Below are 19,713 nucleotides of genomic sequence, written 5' to 3' on the forward strand. Positions count from 1 at the left end.
AGCCAGTCTTCCTGTTAACAGCAGGGCTTATATTTGAGCTGTTTCTGGAGGAGATGACTTGACACATGGCTTCAATCTCCCTTCTCCGGCAGCTTGTGAAGCCAGCCAGTTGGCAGATTCCAGGTCTGTAGCTGAAATATGGGCTGCTATTCTTGCACTGAGCTGGGTTTCTGTTGTTATAGCAAAAATAAGCTTCCCACAACATGTGAAATAGTATAAGAGAAGAAGAGAAGTAAGGTGGGGATGGCAGAGGTGGGGGGTACATGGAGGCATTTATAGATGATGAGATATGGAAAATAATACAGAGCTGATACTGTCAAGTGTATCTGGGCCGCTACTGGGTAAGTATGGGAAGTTATCACCGTTTCCATTTGTGGAGTGTAGTGTCTGTTCAAAATCTGGTGTTGTTGCAATAGTTGATTCTCTCAGGCTTCAATAATGTTTTCCAAGATGGAGATTATAAAAATTACATTTTTCCATTTCCATGTTTCTTTGTATGGATGAAGTAAAAATGGAGTTCAAATTTAGTTTCACTGTTAAATATATGACATTAGGCAATTAATTTATCTTCTTGGACTTTAATTTTTCCTATCTGTACAATGAAACTTTGGGGTAGATGATCTCCAAGATCTGTATTTACTCTCAAATTTGAAATTTATCATTTCCATTATTGGCCTGCCCCACCTCGAACAGAGGTTCCTGTTCTCAATCCTAATAACCTAAAAGGCTGACTTGAAATGTTTGCTCTTATTTTAGGCAGATTCCCGTCTTGTGACTAAGGACCCCTCTCCTCAGGGTTTGAGGCTTAAAAGTCTCTTAGTTCATGAATGTCTGACATAGATGAGTATAGGCTGGGAACAAAAATGATTTTTCTTACAATTAAAGACCTTGCTTCTTCACAGAACTTTGTAAATATTGAAAGGGAGAATGTTTTGAGATATGATAGTATTTGACAACATAACCTCTATAAGTGAGCATGGTGATATTCTACATTATGTTTATTAAGGTAACAAAATAATGTGACAAATTGTTGAAAATCTTAAGTCAAAGCTATTGTTTCCTGGAATCAATAGGGTCAGAATTTGTTAGAGGAATACATTTAGATACTTTGGCATGATTTGCTTACTTGTTTAACAAATATTTATTGAGTACCTATTATGTGACAAGCACTTTTCTCAGTGTTTGGAATGTATCAGTGAAAAAACAGACAATGACCTCTGTGCTCATGGAGCTTACATTCTATTTGTTTTATTAGCTGCTAAGGAACATGAGTTATTTAACAGATTTGAAACAATTTTTTTTTCAGAAGCAAAAATTGATAGCTGAAGTGTAACTCATAATTATTCTCCACTTTATTACTTCCAAAAAAGTACGACATGCTCTTTCTCCAAACATCTTGATAACTTGCTAAAGTCACGCATGTTCTCAAATAGCCTGTAAATGGGTTGTATTAAATAATAAAAATGACAGTGGTGTTCTCTTTTGGGTTAATTTTAGTGTGTCTCAGTGTCATAAGAAGATTACGTTTGGACAGTTGGAGGATAGAGCTACAAATATTTCCCTAACAACACAACATACAATAAAACAGAAACAAAGAAGCAAATAATCATATAAGTAACAAGAAACTTAATTTTTGTGAAGTCATTAATCTGGTAGTAGTTCTCTCTTATCTAGATAAATAATTTAAACACAGTGTTCAATTTGCCAGTCCTTTGGATGGCATCAAACTATTAAACACATTTCATGTTATGCCTATTTTATTTGATTAGTTATGATAATTATGTCATATAAATAGAGATCAATAGCATCTTGGTTGTGCAACACTTTTAAAAAATACTTTATTAAAATGATTTTTTCAGCAATAGAAAACTGATAATTCATTTCACTAAATGTTATGGCTAGACTTTTTTTCTCCTAAAATTCTGACACACATTTTCATTTACCAATATTTTGCCAAGAGCTAAGCAGCTGTACATATTTGGAAGTAAAAAGCAGAGCAACTTCCTTTAAAAGATTTTTTGGAAGTTGAAATTTCCTTAACAAACTCTGTGGTTCATATTGAAAATAAAATTTGATGGCTTCTTTTTAAATGCTCTTTTGCTCTGTCAGTACTTGGCAATGAACCATTTTTATGAATTCCATCACTGTTTTCTCTAGGGATTATATAAAAACTAGGCATCAGTATTATTCTTGGTACTAATTGCCTGAGAAATTAATTGGCGGGATGGGTATTTGTTTATGAATTGATGACCCAGAGTTAGCCTCGACATCCAGGATCTAGTATTGATATTTCATGAAATATTGCAGAAATATTTGGAAATTTCCAGGAGTATTTTTACTGCCTCAAAAAGATTTCATCATATGCTGACAAAAAGTATGGCAAAACTAGGCCATGGCAGGGTACCATTGTTCTTACTCTGAAGTGAATCAGAGACTCGGTACATTTATAAGAGTACATCTTAAAATTTGGGCCCTATTGTTTTTATTTTTTAATTGAAATATAGCTGATTTACAAGATTATATTAGTTTCAGGTATGCAACATTGTGATTCAATATTTTTAAAGATTATATTCTTTTAAAGTTATTTTAAAATATTGGCTATATATATTCATTGTGCTGTACAATATATATTGTAGCTTGTTTATTTTATACTTAGTAGCTTGTACCTTTTAACACCTTAACCTCATGCCCCTCCCTCCTTCCCTCTTCTCTCTGGTAACCAAGAGTTTGTTCTCTATATCTGTGAATCTGTTTCTGTTTTGTGATATTCATTTGTTTTATTTTTTAGATTCCACATATAAGTGATAACATACAATATTTGTCTTTGGCTTATTTTACTTAACATAATAACCTGTAGGTCCATCCATGTTGCTGCAAATGGAAAAATTTCATTGTTTTTTATGGCTGAGTAGTATTCCATTGTGTGTGTGTATGTGTGTGTATATCACATCTTCTTTATCCATTCATCTGTTGATGGTCGGTCCAAGAGTTTTAATGTAGTTTTGCAAGAAAAAAGTAATGTGGGGTACATGGTGGATTATGCCTTTGCTTTCTTTTCTAATACAGTTATGAGGGGTGGTGAACATCCATTCATCTCTTCCCCATTCCTACGAAATTGTGATGTAATCAATAAAGATTCCTTGACTTAGGATTTTTGTCATTAATAATTTTTCTTCCCATGGCAGTCATGGGAGGTCAATCTGGTTTAGTCACATTCTGTATTTCTAACTTGGGTCATACAATTGGAATATACGAACAGCCTTACTTTGTCATAGCCTTCCATTGAATATTTGAGCACACGAATCCTGTGAAACTAGAAAGATCAATAAGGATTTGTTTTTTCAGATTTCTATGATTAGTTATTTTTCTTAAATTTTTTTTTTATAAATTAGGGAACTATTACATAAAATTTTTTTTCTGATAATCAGCCTATTTTGCATAGTATTCCAACAATTATTATGGCTTTCAGAAAGTAATATAACTAATTGGAGAAATATCCAACTGATCAATCATCTGTCAATTTACTGCTTTTTTTTTCTGTTGAGTGCCTAAGTATGTGATTTGATGGATAATCGTACTCCTTTGCCCTTTGGCCATTTTGGTGTTGGATTACAATCTAAAACTTCGCATTTTCCTCCATTGATATTTATCTTGAAATGTCCTCTGTTTCTGGTTACAGAGCTGATGTAATCTTGAGATTATTCATGATTTTTGTAACTCTGTCTAAAGAGTACACATATTTACATAGCTGATGTTAACTTTACATGAGATGTTAAATGCCAGATTAAAATATCTGGATAAGCCATGATATTTGTGTTGTATTTTTGAACCCGGGCCCAACCTGACATTGAGTTTAACAATTTCCGGCCAAAGCCAGCTATTGAGGCCCCAGGAAGATAACAGTGGAAGTCAGCAAGCTGTACATATAGCCAGGCTGGGTCTGCCATGGCAGAGCGGCCTTTGATGGAAAGGGTTGTTTTGTTGTTCTCTGGTGAACTTTGCAGGCCCTCTGTAGCCTTCTAATGGTCACTTCCCAGAGTGGGAACTCTTCTGTAAGAAAAAGACCAAGGGGAGTAGTTGAGTGATCTCAGGATTGGGATGTCTCAACGGCAGATCCAGGAGTTGCAAAGTCGATCTCAGAGGAGAAAATCACAAGGAAAAAGAGATTCAGGCAAAGAATAAGGGGAAGAGATGCAGAACAGATCAAGAGGCAGGGAGTGTGGCATTGAGATCAACAGACCAGAGAGTGGAGGTGCTAGGGCTCTGCTACACATAGGGCTTAGGAGAAGCAGTCCTCACCTGAAAAGGAGCCAGGAGCTTGCCTTGAAGTTACATTTCAAAGCAAATGATTTCAACTAGAGCAGTCATTTTAACCTTGAGCTTGCAGCAAAATCACTTGAAAGCCTTCTGAAAACACAGATGACTGACTTCCACCTCCCAACCCCAGCATTCCTAATTCAGAAGGTTCCACTGGGAGGGCTGAGAATTTGCATTTCTAACAAGGTCTTCAGTAACAATTCTCTTGCTGGTCTGAGAACCACTCACAGAGAGAGCCTGTCCCTGTTGGGGGGCTTGGAGACTCTCTGTAGAGATTCTGAGGGTACTAAATCCTGCCTGGCAAGTGGTCAGATTTCCCCATGCCTCACTTCTCTCATCGACAAAAGGGAAACAATGTCTAGCTTGACTGTCTGGAATAAAGATTAGTGATAACAGATGTCAAGTGCCTGGTTCATATTAGGAATTCAAAATATGGCGGCTGTAGTGGAAAGAGCAGTACAGTTACAGGATGCAAATGAAGACTCAGAATATGCAACACTGAAATATTAATCATCTCTGGAATTTCTGAAGTTTCATTAAAACAACATCTTGGTAGTCTTCTCTGACTTCTTAGAAGTTTCATATATTTTTTTGTTTTGTTTTAAATTTTATTTTATATTGGACTATAGTTGGTTTACAATGTTGTGTTAGTTTAAGGTGTACAGCAAAGTGATTCAGTTACACATATACATATATCCATTCTTTTTCAGATTCCTTTCCCATATAGGTTACGACAGAATATTGAGTAGAGTTCCCTGTGTAGGTCCTTGTGAATTATCTATTTTATATATAGTAGTGTGTATATGTTAATCCCAAGCTCCTAATTTGTCTCTCTTCATGACATTTCCCCTTTGGTAACCATAAGTTTGCTTTTGAAGTCTGTGAGTCAGTTTTTGTTTTGTAAATAAGTTCATTTGTATCATTTAAAAATTTTTTAGATTCCACATATAAGTGATAGCATATGCTATTTGTCTTTCTCTGTCTGACTTACTTCACTTAGTATGATAATCTCTAGGTCTAACCATGTTGCTGCAAATAGCATTATTTCATTCTTTCTTATGGCTGAGTAATATTCCATTGTATATATGTACCACATAGAAGTTTTATATTTTTAAAACATTATTTTGTTCAAATGTATCTTGTGTAGACTATTATTTGTTATGATACATAGTTCCCTTAACCCCATAGTTAAGGTATATGCAGTCATTTGAAAGCAGAATCTAAAGAAAAGAAAATGAATGGCTGTTTTTCCTGTGAAATGAGCACAGAAAAAGTGTGTTTTCCAGGTAGGATCAAGGTTAATAGGAAAATATTAGATTTTAATTGCAGACTTTTTTTTTTTATGGACTGATCTTTTATTAAGTCTATCACTTATGGTCTTAATCTTGTGATTGCTACATAAGGTTCCTTGCCAAAATATAAGCACGAAAGGATGATTGCTTTTAATCCAAACACATGTTTTACTTCAAAAAAAAAAAACTATAAAGAATGCTTTTTCCTGCTTTCACACCCCTCCAAGCCTCAAACTTCACTTTCAAACTATGAACTTGTTATCAATAGCTTGGTTCAAAGAGATTCTTTTCATTGTTCTGAATGACAACTGAAACAATTTAGAGGTTTTTATCATTAAAGAACATGCACTCTTCAGCAACAGTGCTTACCAAATTAGTCTGTTTTACTTTAAAAGTGCTTTCAAGGCCAGACTTTTTTTGACTAACATTTTCTGAAATCACAGAGCATAGTTGTATAAAGTTCCAGATGTTTTCAGATTTTGCTCTAATTGGGAAGAGAAAATGGGAACACCTGAAAGACATTGGCCTTGAATGAGAGATTCTCACTATCAGCACAAAACTAAAACTTTAAGTTCTGACACATTTTAATTTGTTCCTTAGACAAGGAATTTTAATGTCCTGGTTTATGGTGGATGTTTTCAGGTACCAGAGCAGCAAGAGGAGTGAGTTATCTATGTGCATATGCTGTTCATTCTTTCACTTAACAAACATTTATTGAATACCTTCAAAGGTCCAGATGCTGTTCGAGGGTTCGATTTATACATTTTGTGTCTCTAAAGATGCCAACCAAGGTGTAAAATATATTCTTTCGTTTATTTATTCCACAGTCATTTATGGACAATTTATCTTATGCCAAACACTTTTCTAGATTCTGGATCACAAAGACAAATAAGGCATGATGCTTGCTTTCAAAGAGTTTATAGTGTAACAGGGAGAAAAACCTAAGTCATGAATTAATTAATTAAACCCATTTACTGAGCATCTGCCATGGGTCAGACAGGGAGCTGAGACAGGCCATGGTATATCCAATCAGACAAAAGTTTTACCCGCACGAAACCTATATGTTCTAGGAATGAAGGCAGAGAGTGAGCAAGTAAACAAATGAGCACAGAGTATTCAGTATATACGGAAACATGGGGTAATGCGATCTAGGGTAATTGAGGGAGGGACCACTTTACACAGAGTGATGAGGGGCTCTTCTACGGGTGATATCAAGCAGAGACCTGAGGATTGACAGTGGGAATGCACTGTGTGAGCTAGGAGAAGTTAGAGATGAACACGGGGGACTTCCGAGTCTTTGAAGAGCAGAATGATTCCAGTACTGCTGGAGAATGATGAGGCTTTGGGGTCAGGCGTGATCTGAGCTGAGGCTGGAGAGACAGGAGGAGCCAGATCCTCGGCTGCAAGGAAGCAGGTCCTTGCAGGCCATGGGGACTTTAGGTTTGCTTCTTACAGCAACAGGAACATGTTCAAAGACTTAAAGCAGGTTGCTGATCCGAAGACATTTTGAAAAGATCACTCTAGAGGCTGCATGGAGTATGGGTTGGAAAAGAGTAGAAGGTGCAGGGTGGAAAGTAAGAGGCGAGTTAGGAGAATATTGTGATCAACAAGACCAGAGGTGATGCCATGGGTTGAGCTGAATGGTGGTAAAGGAGATGAAAAGAGGTGGGTAATTTAAGACAGGTGTCAGAAGTAGGACTGCTGGGGCTTGCTGATGGATAGAATTTGTAAATGGATATGTGCAGTAAAGTGTTACAGGTGTAATGCTAAAGGGCCCAGATGAAAAAGTGGTCAATCCTCCTCAAAGTGTATGGAGAACCAGGAAAGACTTGAAAGGGGGTGGTAATGCTGTAGTTAAGTCTGTAAGATGAGTTTGTGCTCACAGGCAGTTGGAGGAGGTGTAGAGCAGAGGAAGGGTAATTTGGGCAGATGCACAGCATGAGTGAAGGCATAGAAAGGACAGCAGGGTGGTGAGAGCAGACACGCCAGAGCCAGGGCAGGGTCAGACACTGCACGTCACAGTGAGGAGTTTGGATTATCTAGTAGGATATAGGGAGATTCGTTACCTGGAAGAAGAAGACAGCATAATTGTAGAGTGGGGGAAAAGTAGTACATTTTTCTATGAATAGGAAATCTTTTAACCTTATTATTGAGTCATAGCTCAATCAGTTTTGAATACCATTAGTTTAAATATTACATTCCTACATTTTTATAATGTATACATTTTAAATTCTCTAAATTGTGAATGTTCTCTAAGCATATTGTTCTTTACTAATAAATAGCATTTACTCTGGCAAGAAAATCAACTTCATTATTTGTGGCAAGTAATATGGTAGAAGGAGCGCATAGATCATTTGTATACAATTAAAATACCTTTCTTTCACACCTTAATCTCAAATTTCATTCTAACAGATCAGATGGTAATTAAACATTAACACTGAGTAACTCAGAATTTATTTTATTTTCGCTTCTCCTTGTGCGCTGTAGGTGTGATTCTTACCATTGAAATGACTGTGGTAGTCTGGAATCTTCAGATCTTATATCTAATCTCTGACATTTTTAAGGACTTTTTTTTTGGTGTGGGGGGGAGTTTTTTCCCCCATGTTTAAAAAATATAAAAGGTAAATTTAAGTCTGTGTTTGTAGTATGAAAGTTTCTCAATGGAGAATTTTGAGAGCAATAGTAAGTGAAAATGGGATTATAACAGAAGTTGTCTGGAGACTATAATGAGGTAAAAGTGTTTTGTACCACAAGAGCTGCAATCATATTCATTTTGGCATGGCCAGGATGTCAAGCACTTTCAAGGTAATGCATTCCAGATGATTGTCTGTATTTTTTTCATGCTTTAAATAGCATGAAGATGGTTGAAACAATTTGCTGTGGCATCAAAGGCATTGTGAATGGGCGTTGCCCTCCCAATTCTGAGGCAGAATTTAGCTTTGGCAAAGACTGGGTATTTTAATGAGCACTAGCTTACATTTTTTTTGGCATTAGGTTTATATAGGGCCATATTTCTCCCTCTTTGTAAAAGGATACAAAAATGTAAAAAATGACTATAATGGTTAACCAAAATGAATGTCCAGTGCTGCTAGGTATTTTAAAGAACATCAGGTAGCATTTTGTGAAAGATTTAGCAACTCGTTGCTACCATGTGGGTGTTGTTTAAATGAGAGAAACAGTTTTGAAAATGTGAATACCTTTTTTCTCAGGACTTTACTACATGCAATTAGGTAAAATTCAGGAGAATGTTATAGCTACAAAAGTTAATGCGAGTAGTCAGCAACTTGACTTGCTGGTATTCTGATCTGTTATATTGGAGCACAAGAAGAGCTGTCATTTTAAGTGCTAAATATTTAAGTTTCCCAAAATGATATCCAGGGCAGCCTTGTTGACTCCATAATTCCACCCTGGATATATAGTTAGTTTAAGGACTTTAAGGTCACAAGTTTAGTGTTCAACCCAATAAAGGTTTGATAATACATTTGAGAAAGCAATTGATGTAGGCAGACTTTAGGTTTTCTCTAATTTGTCTTTTGAGAAAATGGGAGAATATATTCTTATTTTTTTCAGAGAAGTAAACGTCTCTCAACACATACTATATGAGGACGAGGACAAAATTCTTTCTGAGATTATGGATCTAATTGTACAAAAATCTCCTAACATTTTAAGGAATTTTTATTGCCTGTTTGTGAAGTATCCTACTTCCTCAGTCTTTATATGTTCAGCCCTGTTGTATGCTGACATTTGGTGTCACTTTTCAAATTAGTTTAAGCTGTAATTTTAAAACATGGCTTTAATTGTTCATAATAATTTACTTGAGAAATTTTGTGAGGCTAAGTGACACAGGAGAGAAGTCCTAACATAGTAACTGCAAGTTTTGTATCATGTGGATTGAGGATCTAAATTAGATGACAACAGAGAAAAGAAAAACCTTTATCAGGATGAAAATTACGGGATTTTTAGTCCATTCTGATCCTATATAATTGAAAGGATATAAGTATAATTTGAAGCATAAGCATTCACATTGTATCAGAGGTGTAATAAGGTGCATGGTTTAGTAGTATTATGGTGCAGTGCTTCCCCCAGGTAGAATAAATAAACAAACAAATCAAATAAGCACATATTTTATTGGGCAACTTCTGTGTGAACTCAGTGCTGTTGGAGAAGGAATTAAGATGAAATTTTCTCTCTCGAGACCTTCTGAGGTACTAGGTACTAGTTCAGTTTTCTTTAATTTTATGAATCAGTAAGATGAAAGTGCCATCTGAACTAAGTCCAAGTTACGCGTTGTATTTCCCTGTCATTTCTTCTGTGGACTTTGTTTATATCTTTTGGCTCATACATATTAGTATTTGCTTTGTCTAAAATGGCAAACATTAATTATTAGCAAATAAAGCATTCCTTATATTACATCTTGATATTTATTCTGAAGTACTTACCCCTGATCAATCTATTTCATAATAAAACCTTAGCCAAAGTAGCACAAACAGTGAAGTTTTTGAAAAGTACATTGCAATAAAAAAGATAATTTGTTTTTCTAACAATTCTCAGATATTGCATAGAACATAAACTGTGTATAAATCAGAATAGTGCTTATTTAATTTAGTGAAAGTGTAATAAACGCTTGAATGAGTACATATAATACAATTATAATGGTAGATCTGTAGACTGATATTGGCTATGTGGCACATTTCCATTGCACTAGTTTTCTCTCATTTGGACCTTGAAAAGTCTATTCAGAGCAGGGATATATTAGCAAGGTGTCAGCCCATATGCCCTTTCACTTCTATTCCTGTGTTTTGGCCTTCCTGCCTCTCCGTAAATTAAGGGCAGACTTTACCTTTAGAATTACAGCTGGTTTCATAATATATACAATATTTCTGAAACCAGTGCTTCTCATACCTCCTGGCTCTGAGTGGCCTTCCTACATCTACAAGATCTGCTACTGCGTTTCTAGCTAACTTCTCTGAGCTTGTGGCCTTATGTACTCAGTGACCGCTGAAAAGTCACGCATGTTTATCTGGATTCTCATTCTTCTGTTCTTGTTTGGTCTGTTTGTTCGTGTCCTGGATGTGACTGAGGAGCTCTGTGGACTGATGGTGCCATTTCCACATTGCTTTTACTAAATCATTAACAATAATAATGAATTTCTTCGCTTTTAAGACATTATTGATTTTAAGATATATCTTCAATGTAGAATCTTTATACTAAATATAAGCACAACTTTATTATAAACCGGCACTAATATACATTTATTCATTTTCAAAAAGCCACTTTGCTAGTGCCATAGCCTGTGTCTTCTTTCACAGTCCATGCCAGATTCATTATTTTGGAGGATTAATAAGTTATTTGGAAGATTATCAAAGTATACTCTTAGATTAATATATGAAGAATTGACTTGTGACGGACTACTACTTTGAGATATCATATAGTATGTAAGCTCTTCTGCAGCAACCCCTCCCACCATTCAGATTGGAGAAATGAAGTTTCCATTTGATGGGAGATTCTTCAAGAATTCAAATCTAAAAGATTCTTGACTCCTGAGATTAAAAGCCTACTGTATGATGGATGGAGAAGATTTCAAAGTAATTTTAAAGTGAGAAAATCTGATAGGTTGGTCTGATCCCCTCTGCCTTCTGCCCTGTCCAGTTTGCCTAGGATTGGGATTTCAGTACTAATATTGGGAAAGTCCTGGGCAAACTGGGACAGTTGGTCATCCTACCTATATCCATTCAGCTTTTTGCCTTTCGGAGGAGGCTGAGGGGTCAGGGAATGGTAAACAAACTGAAGTGAAGAGAATGACGGTTTCTGTTACTCAAAGTAACAGAAGAAGTAGAGAAGAACAACTGGGGCAGAGAAGAACAATTAGATTTTTCCCATAAATTATTTTTTGGCGGAATTCAGAGTGTGGATGTGTACCATACCCTACTTTGCCTAGAGTTCCAATATATGAAAGCCTGAGTTCCACCCTATGAGGGCTTGAAAAAAGTTGAGTTCCACCCTACAAGGGCTTGAAGAAAGCAAGAGAAGTAACAGGATGGCCTAATGAAAGGGCGGTCAGTGGAAGAGAAAGCAAGCAAGCACCCTGCCTGGCATAGAGATCAGAAATGTTAAAATATTTCATTCCTACAGGTATAAGTGGTAGAACACAAAATATATGAGTGGGTTGATGAAAATATTGGTCAGCGTTCTCCAGAGAGACAGAACCAATAGAAGATCTCACACACACACACACACACACACACACACACACACAGATTTATTTTAAGAAATTGGCTCATGCGATTATGGGGGCTGATGAGTCTAAAATCTGTGCTGCAGGCCAGCAGGCTGGAAGTTCAAGTCAGAGTTGATGTTGCAGTCTTGAGTTCAAAATCTGCAAGCTGGAAACTCAGGTGGGGGAATCTATGTTGCAGTCTTTTTTTTTTTTAATTAATTTTTATTGGAGTACAGTTGATTTACAATGTTGTGTTAGTTTCTACTGTACAGCAAAGTGTACCAGTTATACATATGCATATATCCACGCTTTTTTAGATTATGTTCCCAAATAGGTCATTACAGAGTACTGAGTAGAGTTCCCTGTGCTATATACAGTAGGTTCTTATTAGTTATCTGTTTTATATATAGTAGTGTGTATATGTCAATCCCAGTCTCCCAATTTATCCCTCCCTCTTTTTTCCCCATGATAAGCATAAGTTTGTTTTGCTCAAAGTCTGATTTGCATCTGCTTTGCTCAAGTCTGATTTAAATGATAATCACATCTTAGAAATACTTTCACAGCAACATCTAGACTGGGGTTTGACTTAACAACTGGGTACCATAGCTTAACCAATTGACACATAAAATTAATCATCCCAGGGAGCAAATTCAATGACTCAGTGAAGGGAATATTGACCCTTTGAGAGACCTGAGGTATGGACCCCCAGCTAGGGTCTACCTGATGCAGAGTGCAGCTGGGCTTCTGGAAATTACTCATACCAAGAAGCAGTACAGAGGAAGATGGACGCCCACGCAGTACCCAATGTGCCACCTGGTAGGACCAGCATTAAATATCACCCTCACTGAGAAAATAGACTACAAAAGTTCCAGGAGCTGTACCTGCAGTAGACTTGGGAAAGGACACCAAAATCACCTATGATCTCCTCACAGTGAACGCATGCTCAGTTTTTAAAGGGGCTCTTCCCCCTCCTTCCCTCTGTTTGAAAACAACCAGTAGGGCCAGGACTGGAGGAAGGAGAGAAAGTTTCTGTGGTGCCTGTGATCAGCAAGACGGTTGAGAAAATAACACTGAGCTGGCTTTTCAAACCATTGGATGGAACTGAATCTACCTGGAAGTATCTAGGTGTTATTAATTAGTTCATTTAACATTTTTTGCTACTGATAAAAATGGGTTCTTGAGAGTAAATTTCAGATACAGAGAATTTTAAAAGAAAAACAGGAAACCTCCATCTTTATACCCCTGGGTTTTGCTGATTTTCAGTCATCATAAGTGAAATATTATACTTACATTGAATGCCTATTGCTGGAAGTTAAGCAGTTTATCTTGAAATTCAGCCAGAAGTCTTACCAACCTCTTCTAACTTTGAAAAGTCCTCTGCCAATTAGTAGTTTCCAAACTTGGCTGCTTATTACAAGCACCTAGGGGTACTTTAAAAAACCTTCAAATGTTTAGTCTTCTCCACACCCCTCCACAAATCTGATTTAGTTGGTCTGAGGCAGAATCTGCAGCCTTGGTACTTAAGAAAAAAAAAGTCTAAGGGATTCTAATATACAGGAAAGCTTAAGACTACTGATAAAACTATGGTGATTTCTATTGCCTTTCATTGCACTGACTGGTAACTTGCAGGTATCATGTTTTAGTTCAAGGATGAATCACGTAATTTTTGAAGAGCTGTTATTAGGGGTCTGAATTTAAAGTAAAACTCAACTGTGTGAGGCACTGCTAATGCAAATAACTCAAACGTGGTTTAAATTGAGTGAACAGATGACTTTTAACATATGGCTTTAAAAAAAATCATACAAGTGTAGAGAATATTAATTATTTATATGTTGCATCTCCCCTTTAATCCCATTGACAAGTTTCTTTTTATCTATAGATACATCCAGATTAGAGAAATGTTGAAATGAGAAAAAATATGAGAGTTAAGGAAGTAGGATGATAGAAATAATGGTAATTATAATAACTACTTTGTGTATAGAGTATTTGTTATATGCTAAATTCATTTAAATTTTTGATATATTCCTCCCAACACACACTTTACATGTGAGAAAACTGAGGTTTAGAGAAGTCAAACCATTTGCCCAAGGTCACTTAGCTGGTGAGAGGTAGACCTGGTTATCAAACCCAGGAGAGCCTGACACCAAAGTTTATTCCTTATTTACCATACTTTACATCTTCCCGTTTTTATGTTGAATAGCAAAATCACACATTACAGTCAAACCCTGAGATGGGGTAAGTCTTTTGTTATTGTTCCGAAAAGAAATCATCCTGTGTCCACAGTGCTATGAAAGAAAATCTAGAGAAAGGCAGTGAATGAGTTTTGCAAATGAAGTTCCCATTGATTATCCTATAGATTATCTTGTAAGTGGTAAAACTTAATGTTGCTGAAGTCACTAGGTATTTCAAAGCTTTTGAGCAGAGTCCACCCTTAAAACTCTGTCTTTTCTTCCTTTCTAGTTTGCATACTTAATTTCTTTTTCTTATCTAATTGCACTAGCAAGAACTTCCAGTATGATGCTGGATAGATGTGGTGAAAGAGGACATCCTTGCCTTCTTCTCAGTCTTAGGGGAAAAGTGTTCAATCTCTCATCAGTATGATTTTAGTTTAGGTTTTACATATATACTCTTTAAAAGGTTAATGATGTTCCTGTATGTATTTAGAGTTTTTTGCAATTTTTTAAAAAGAATCAAAACTGACAGGTTTTCAGAAACAGTTTATGAAAATGATATGTGAACAAGAATATATATTTTGCAGAGTTGTTGGATCATTTAATTTAATCTCCTGTGTACATCACTGTCTTTATTATGAGCTCCGGTAGAGTAGCTCTGAGATTTCTCTGGTTAGTCTTTCAGACATTCGTAAGACTGCCTACCTTAAACACCTTCTATGCCAGCATGTGGTGAACAGTTTTGGATCCATGTTCCGTGATAACAGCAGGCAATGCCTGAAGGGCCATTTCATTTACATATGGCATAGTTTATAAAGAAGCTCCTACTTCACGGGTGATTCTGAACATCTGAGCAGACAAAAAGGACTTTCATACTCTTCCTAGGGGAGCAGTACTAAATTAATGCAACATTAAGTCTAATGAAGTTAAAACGTGAAAAAAACAACTTAGGGGACACTTTTCTATGAAATAGAGCAGATAAATTTGTAGTCTTCTTGCTCAGTTTTAAATGAATAAAATTCCACTTCCCCAAAACAGATATTCAGAAGAATTGCTTCATAATTATTCTTAGACGATAATTTGGGATAGTATGTATGTATGCATTGTTACAGACTGAATGCTTTTGTCTGCTCCCCTCAAATTTGTATGTTAAAGCCCTAACCACCAACGTGATGGTATTTGGAGACAGGTCTTTGGAGGGTAATTACAGTCAGATGAAGTCATGAGGGTGGGGTCCCGATCTGATGGGATTAGTGCCCTTTTAAGGAGAGACACCAGAGAACTCATTCAGTTTCTAGATGCTCACAAAAAAGAGGTCGTGTGAGCATGTGGTGAAATGGCTGCTGCCTACAGTTCAAGAGAAGAGGCCTCAGAATGAAAGCTACCTTGCCAGGACCTTAATCTTGGTCATCCTATACTCCAGAACTGTCAGAAATAAATTTTTGTTGTTTTAACCACCCAATCTATGGTATTTTGTTATGGCAGCCTGTGTAGTCTGATGTATGCATATATTCCAAAATTTTTCTATTTTATTTTTTAATTATAAGAGTAATATTTATCTGTCATAAACTATTGAAGAATACAGAAAGGTATACAGAAAAATTCAATAATTTCTCCTTCCTATTTTAATTCCATCTTTTGGTTATAACAAATATTAATTGTTCAGAATGGTCCTTGCTAACATTAATGGGCATATAAATCACTTTGGGAACTTTGTTAAAATGAAGATTCACATTGAACAGATCCAGTGTAGAGATATTTCCTTTCTAAAATAATCCCAAGATGCTGCTGATCTGAGGACCACATTTGAGTAGCAAGGATTTAAGTGTATTTTCCACCATTTCTCTATGTATATACAAACAAGTCAGAAGCATTTTAAACCGTGTTTTTCCCCTTAAAACAGAAGTGGTGATGGCATACATATTATTCTATAATTGACTTACTCAATTAACAAAATAAAATGGTTATCTTATAGGATAATACATACAAATTTGACTCAATTTATAGGTATAGCATAAACATTGGAAACTGAAAACAAAACAAAAAACCCCTGCAAAACAAGTTTTTCCCTTGGCTCTTAGAATAATATCAAATAGAATAATTGAGTCAAAGGATGGCTGTGGATAGAGTTCACTAGACCACCCCTGATGAAGACCTTGAGAAGCCTTAGTTTCAATGTTGTGGTGGTGATTACTGTAATTAACTCTTTCTCACAAACAATGATCTGAGATTGTAAATAAATTTGCAGATATAACCAGGCCAAAAAAAAAAAAAAAAGGAAGCAAAGAAAACGAGTTAATTTAAAGTAAAAATATGATATAGTAAATGTATTTGATTTATTTTTTATGTAACATTTCAACTTGGTCTAGACAACGATTCAGACTTTATGGTAATACTTAACTATAAGCACTTAAAAATATGGTGAGTTAAATGTAAATTTTTAAAGGAAAATCTTGGGTTTTGTATATTTAAATAACTAGTTTTTCACTTCCAAGCTTGTAAGGCTTATATGCCTATTCTAAATATGTTTATATTCTGTAGGCAAGAAGACAGAATGAAAGTATCAACTTTGGAGTTGAACAAATGGAATTTCATGTTTTAGTTTTCAACCACTTACAAGCTTCAGTTTCCTGTTCCTGAGTTCCCGCCACAGGTAAGATTATGATGGCAGTTACTGCCTTTTAGTATTGTTAAGAGTGCTACAAAATGATGTGAAATGCAAAACATAGCGACTGCCGTGTAATAGACACTCTATAAATGACATGATTATGCCTGCTACCCAGAAAGTTTGAACTACTCTCTTGAAACTCATTTTGAATCCTAGGTGTAGTGCTTTTATCCTTTGACAGAGATACTGGCTTTTTAAACAGTCAGAGGTACTTCTAAGAAATATCTGGTAAATAAGAGGGCAATTAAGGTAGGCGATACCTGAGGTTATCTTCGTTCTGAAACTAAAAAGTATAATTGTAAAGTAGAAGCTCATTTTTGTGTTAGTGTATGTTGGAGGAGGTCATGGAGAGGACGTGACTGCCAGTTGATCCTCAAGTTGGGCCCGGCTGATGGGAGGCTCCGCACCCCTCCTTTGTCCTTGCAATATACATTCTGCCCAGAGTTTCCACAGTGAGAGCCTTCTTCAGGGGCACAGCCTTGAGAGAGCCCTGTGTTGCTGAGACCAGCTGGACAATATACGTGACTGAACCCAGTTAAAGCCTCTATATAAAGTTTGAGATTCTGTCTGGGGGGTTCGGCGAGATCTACTTATTTTATGGCTGCAAAAACAAGGATCATAAGTAAATTTTCTTGCTTATTAAACCTGCCACCTACCCATCTGGAAGTCTGCCTCTTTCTTCAGGCTCTCCTTGCCCTCTGTATACAGGGGTCAATTTGGGAACCAACCGCATTTTAAGCTAATTCTGTAAATAATGTGAATGGATTTCATAATTTTATTAAAAGAATATGACTTCTATAATTTTTTTGAAAAAATATCTGGTATCATTGAAGTAAGTGTAAGTTGAGCTCTATGAGCTGTCTTATAAATATTAAAAATAGTTTCACAGCTTTTTATTTTGTAATGTAATATATTTTAAAGTAAATTATAGTTATCATGACATTTCACCTCTAAATATGTCATTGTGCATCTTATAAAATTAAGGCCATATTTTTAGATGATAAAATTATATCACAGTTCACAAAATTAGTGACAGTTCCAGCTAATACCCAGTCTATATTCCCTGGTTGGTCCCCCAAATGTTCTTCACAGGTGATCTGTGCAAATCAGGATCCTATCCAGTGCCACACATCACATTGGTTGATATATCCCTTAAATCTATTTGACTCTCCAGTGATATCTTTACTTATGATGCTGAAATGTTGCATGGAGTGAATCAGTTGTCTTGTGAAATAGCCTACATTTCAGATGTGCTCTGATTTTTCAGAGCGAGAAGTGTCATTTAGTTTGTTCCTCTCTGTCCTGTCTCTTTCATGTAGCCCAGAATAAAGTATAAAGGCTTGATTAGTATTCAAGTGAAATATTTTTGGTGAGATTTGGTAATGTTACCTACTTTGAAAAAATCATTCTCATCTCTTCTTGTCCTTTTGGATAAGATCAAGTGTAAAATCATTCTTAAACTGTCTTATTGAAATATTTGTAGAACACTTCACAGTATTTTCTGACTTGTAAATTTGTAATTTTTATAGGTATCATCTCTAAAATATGGGCAAAAAAAAAAATTCCATAACATGTCAAGAAACCAGAACTCATGTCTAACTTCTTCCCTCCCTCCCTCCCTTATCCATCCTCCCTTCCTTCCTTCCTTCCTTCCTTCCTTCTTTCCTTCCTTCCTTCCAATTTCCTTTCAATACTGAGGTTATAAATAGTCTCTTTTAAGAAAACTGCTACCTACACAAAGACTTTAGGTTATAGAACCAATCAATCCAGAAGTAAGTAATGAATAGGGAGATTTCTTGAGTTAAATTTATTTCAAATGCTTTCTTTTTGTTATAGCGTTTATATTAAATATAAAAATAAAAGTCAGTACTGCAGTGTATTTTCTAGGTATGGTTGGGCCAAGCAGCCTGATATAGCACAAGAAAAAAATACATCATCTTCAAGGCAGGAACCAATTCTTGATCTGAGTCACCTTTGAAGTGGCTGGTGGCATATGAAGTGTTCATATTTTTATTTTTAAGTATTTACCTCTGACCTCCAAGGATTTGATGGGATCAGAAACAGAAATACAGATGTCTCAGATGAAAATCATTTTGGAAAGATATTCTGCCTAGCTCTTCAAATCCAAGATGTTTGGACTTTGTATAAACTAAAGAGAAGCATTGTGTTGGAATCAATTCAAGCCTACATATCATGGAATAGATATCTCATCCAACTGAAAAATGAGTATTTAAAAATTTTTTTGAAGTACTGTATATACACAAAGAGAAAGCACAGAAAGCATGAGTGTACAACTTGGTGAATTTTCACAAAACAAACACTTATGCATAATTAGCACACAGAATACAAAACAAAATATTATCTATACCTCAGAAGATCCCATTGTACCCCCTTCTAATCTCTACCCCCCAAGGAAAGTCACTGTTTTAACTTCTAACACCACAGATTAGTTTTTACTATTATTTGAACCCTTTATTAAAAGAATGATACATAATGAAAATTTTTGTGCCTGGCTTTTAAAATTAGTGTAGATGTTTTAATATTAATTTTTGCTTTAATCGGTATGCTGTGTAGGGTCATGGAATGAACATATTTAAATTGGGGAAACTGGAAGGCGGATCTTGAGTCTGCCATTTACTAACTGTATTAGCCTTCATTAAGGTACTTAACCCTTCTGGACCCTGTTTCTTCACCTCTAAAATGGAAATGGTAATACTTTCTTAAAAGCCTGCTGGGAGGATTAAATGAGATACTATGTGTAAAGTACCTGGAAAAATAGTAGAAGCTTAATAATCGCTAGTCTCTTCACCCCACCGTTCTTCAGCCTCCCACCTTTTCTATTTAAATGTACTAGTGAAAGAAAAAAAACCCCACAAAGCTATTATTCCACTTGAAACCTAAAAAAGATTTTGTCATGGAAGATCCATGTGTTGTTTAAAGGAACACAAAAATCTTTGCTAGAATTTTTTTTTTTTTTTTTTGTGATACGCAGGCCTCTCACTGTTGTGGCCTCTCCCGTTGTGGAGCACAGGCTCCGGACACGCAGGC

General features: G+C 35.9%; 1 long non-coding RNA gene across 2 annotated transcripts in view; it reads left to right on the forward strand.

Moving 5' to 3' along the window:
- Positions 1-19,713, forward strand: part of LOC307195515 — a 442,270-nt gene that overhangs the window by 247,816 nt on the left and 174,741 nt on the right. For both annotated transcript variants that reach the window (XR_013830847.1, XR_013830848.1), the window contains exon 4: positions 16,539-16,650. This is a non-coding gene — a long non-coding RNA (uncharacterized lncRNA). The remainder of the gene's footprint in view (positions 1-16,538; positions 16,651-19,713) is intronic.

The sequence above is a fragment of the Stenella coeruleoalba genome, assembly GCF_951394435.1.
Source record: "Stenella coeruleoalba genome assembly, chromosome: 12".
NCBI classification, from domain to species: domain Eukaryota; kingdom Metazoa; phylum Chordata; class Mammalia; order Artiodactyla; family Delphinidae; genus Stenella; species Stenella coeruleoalba.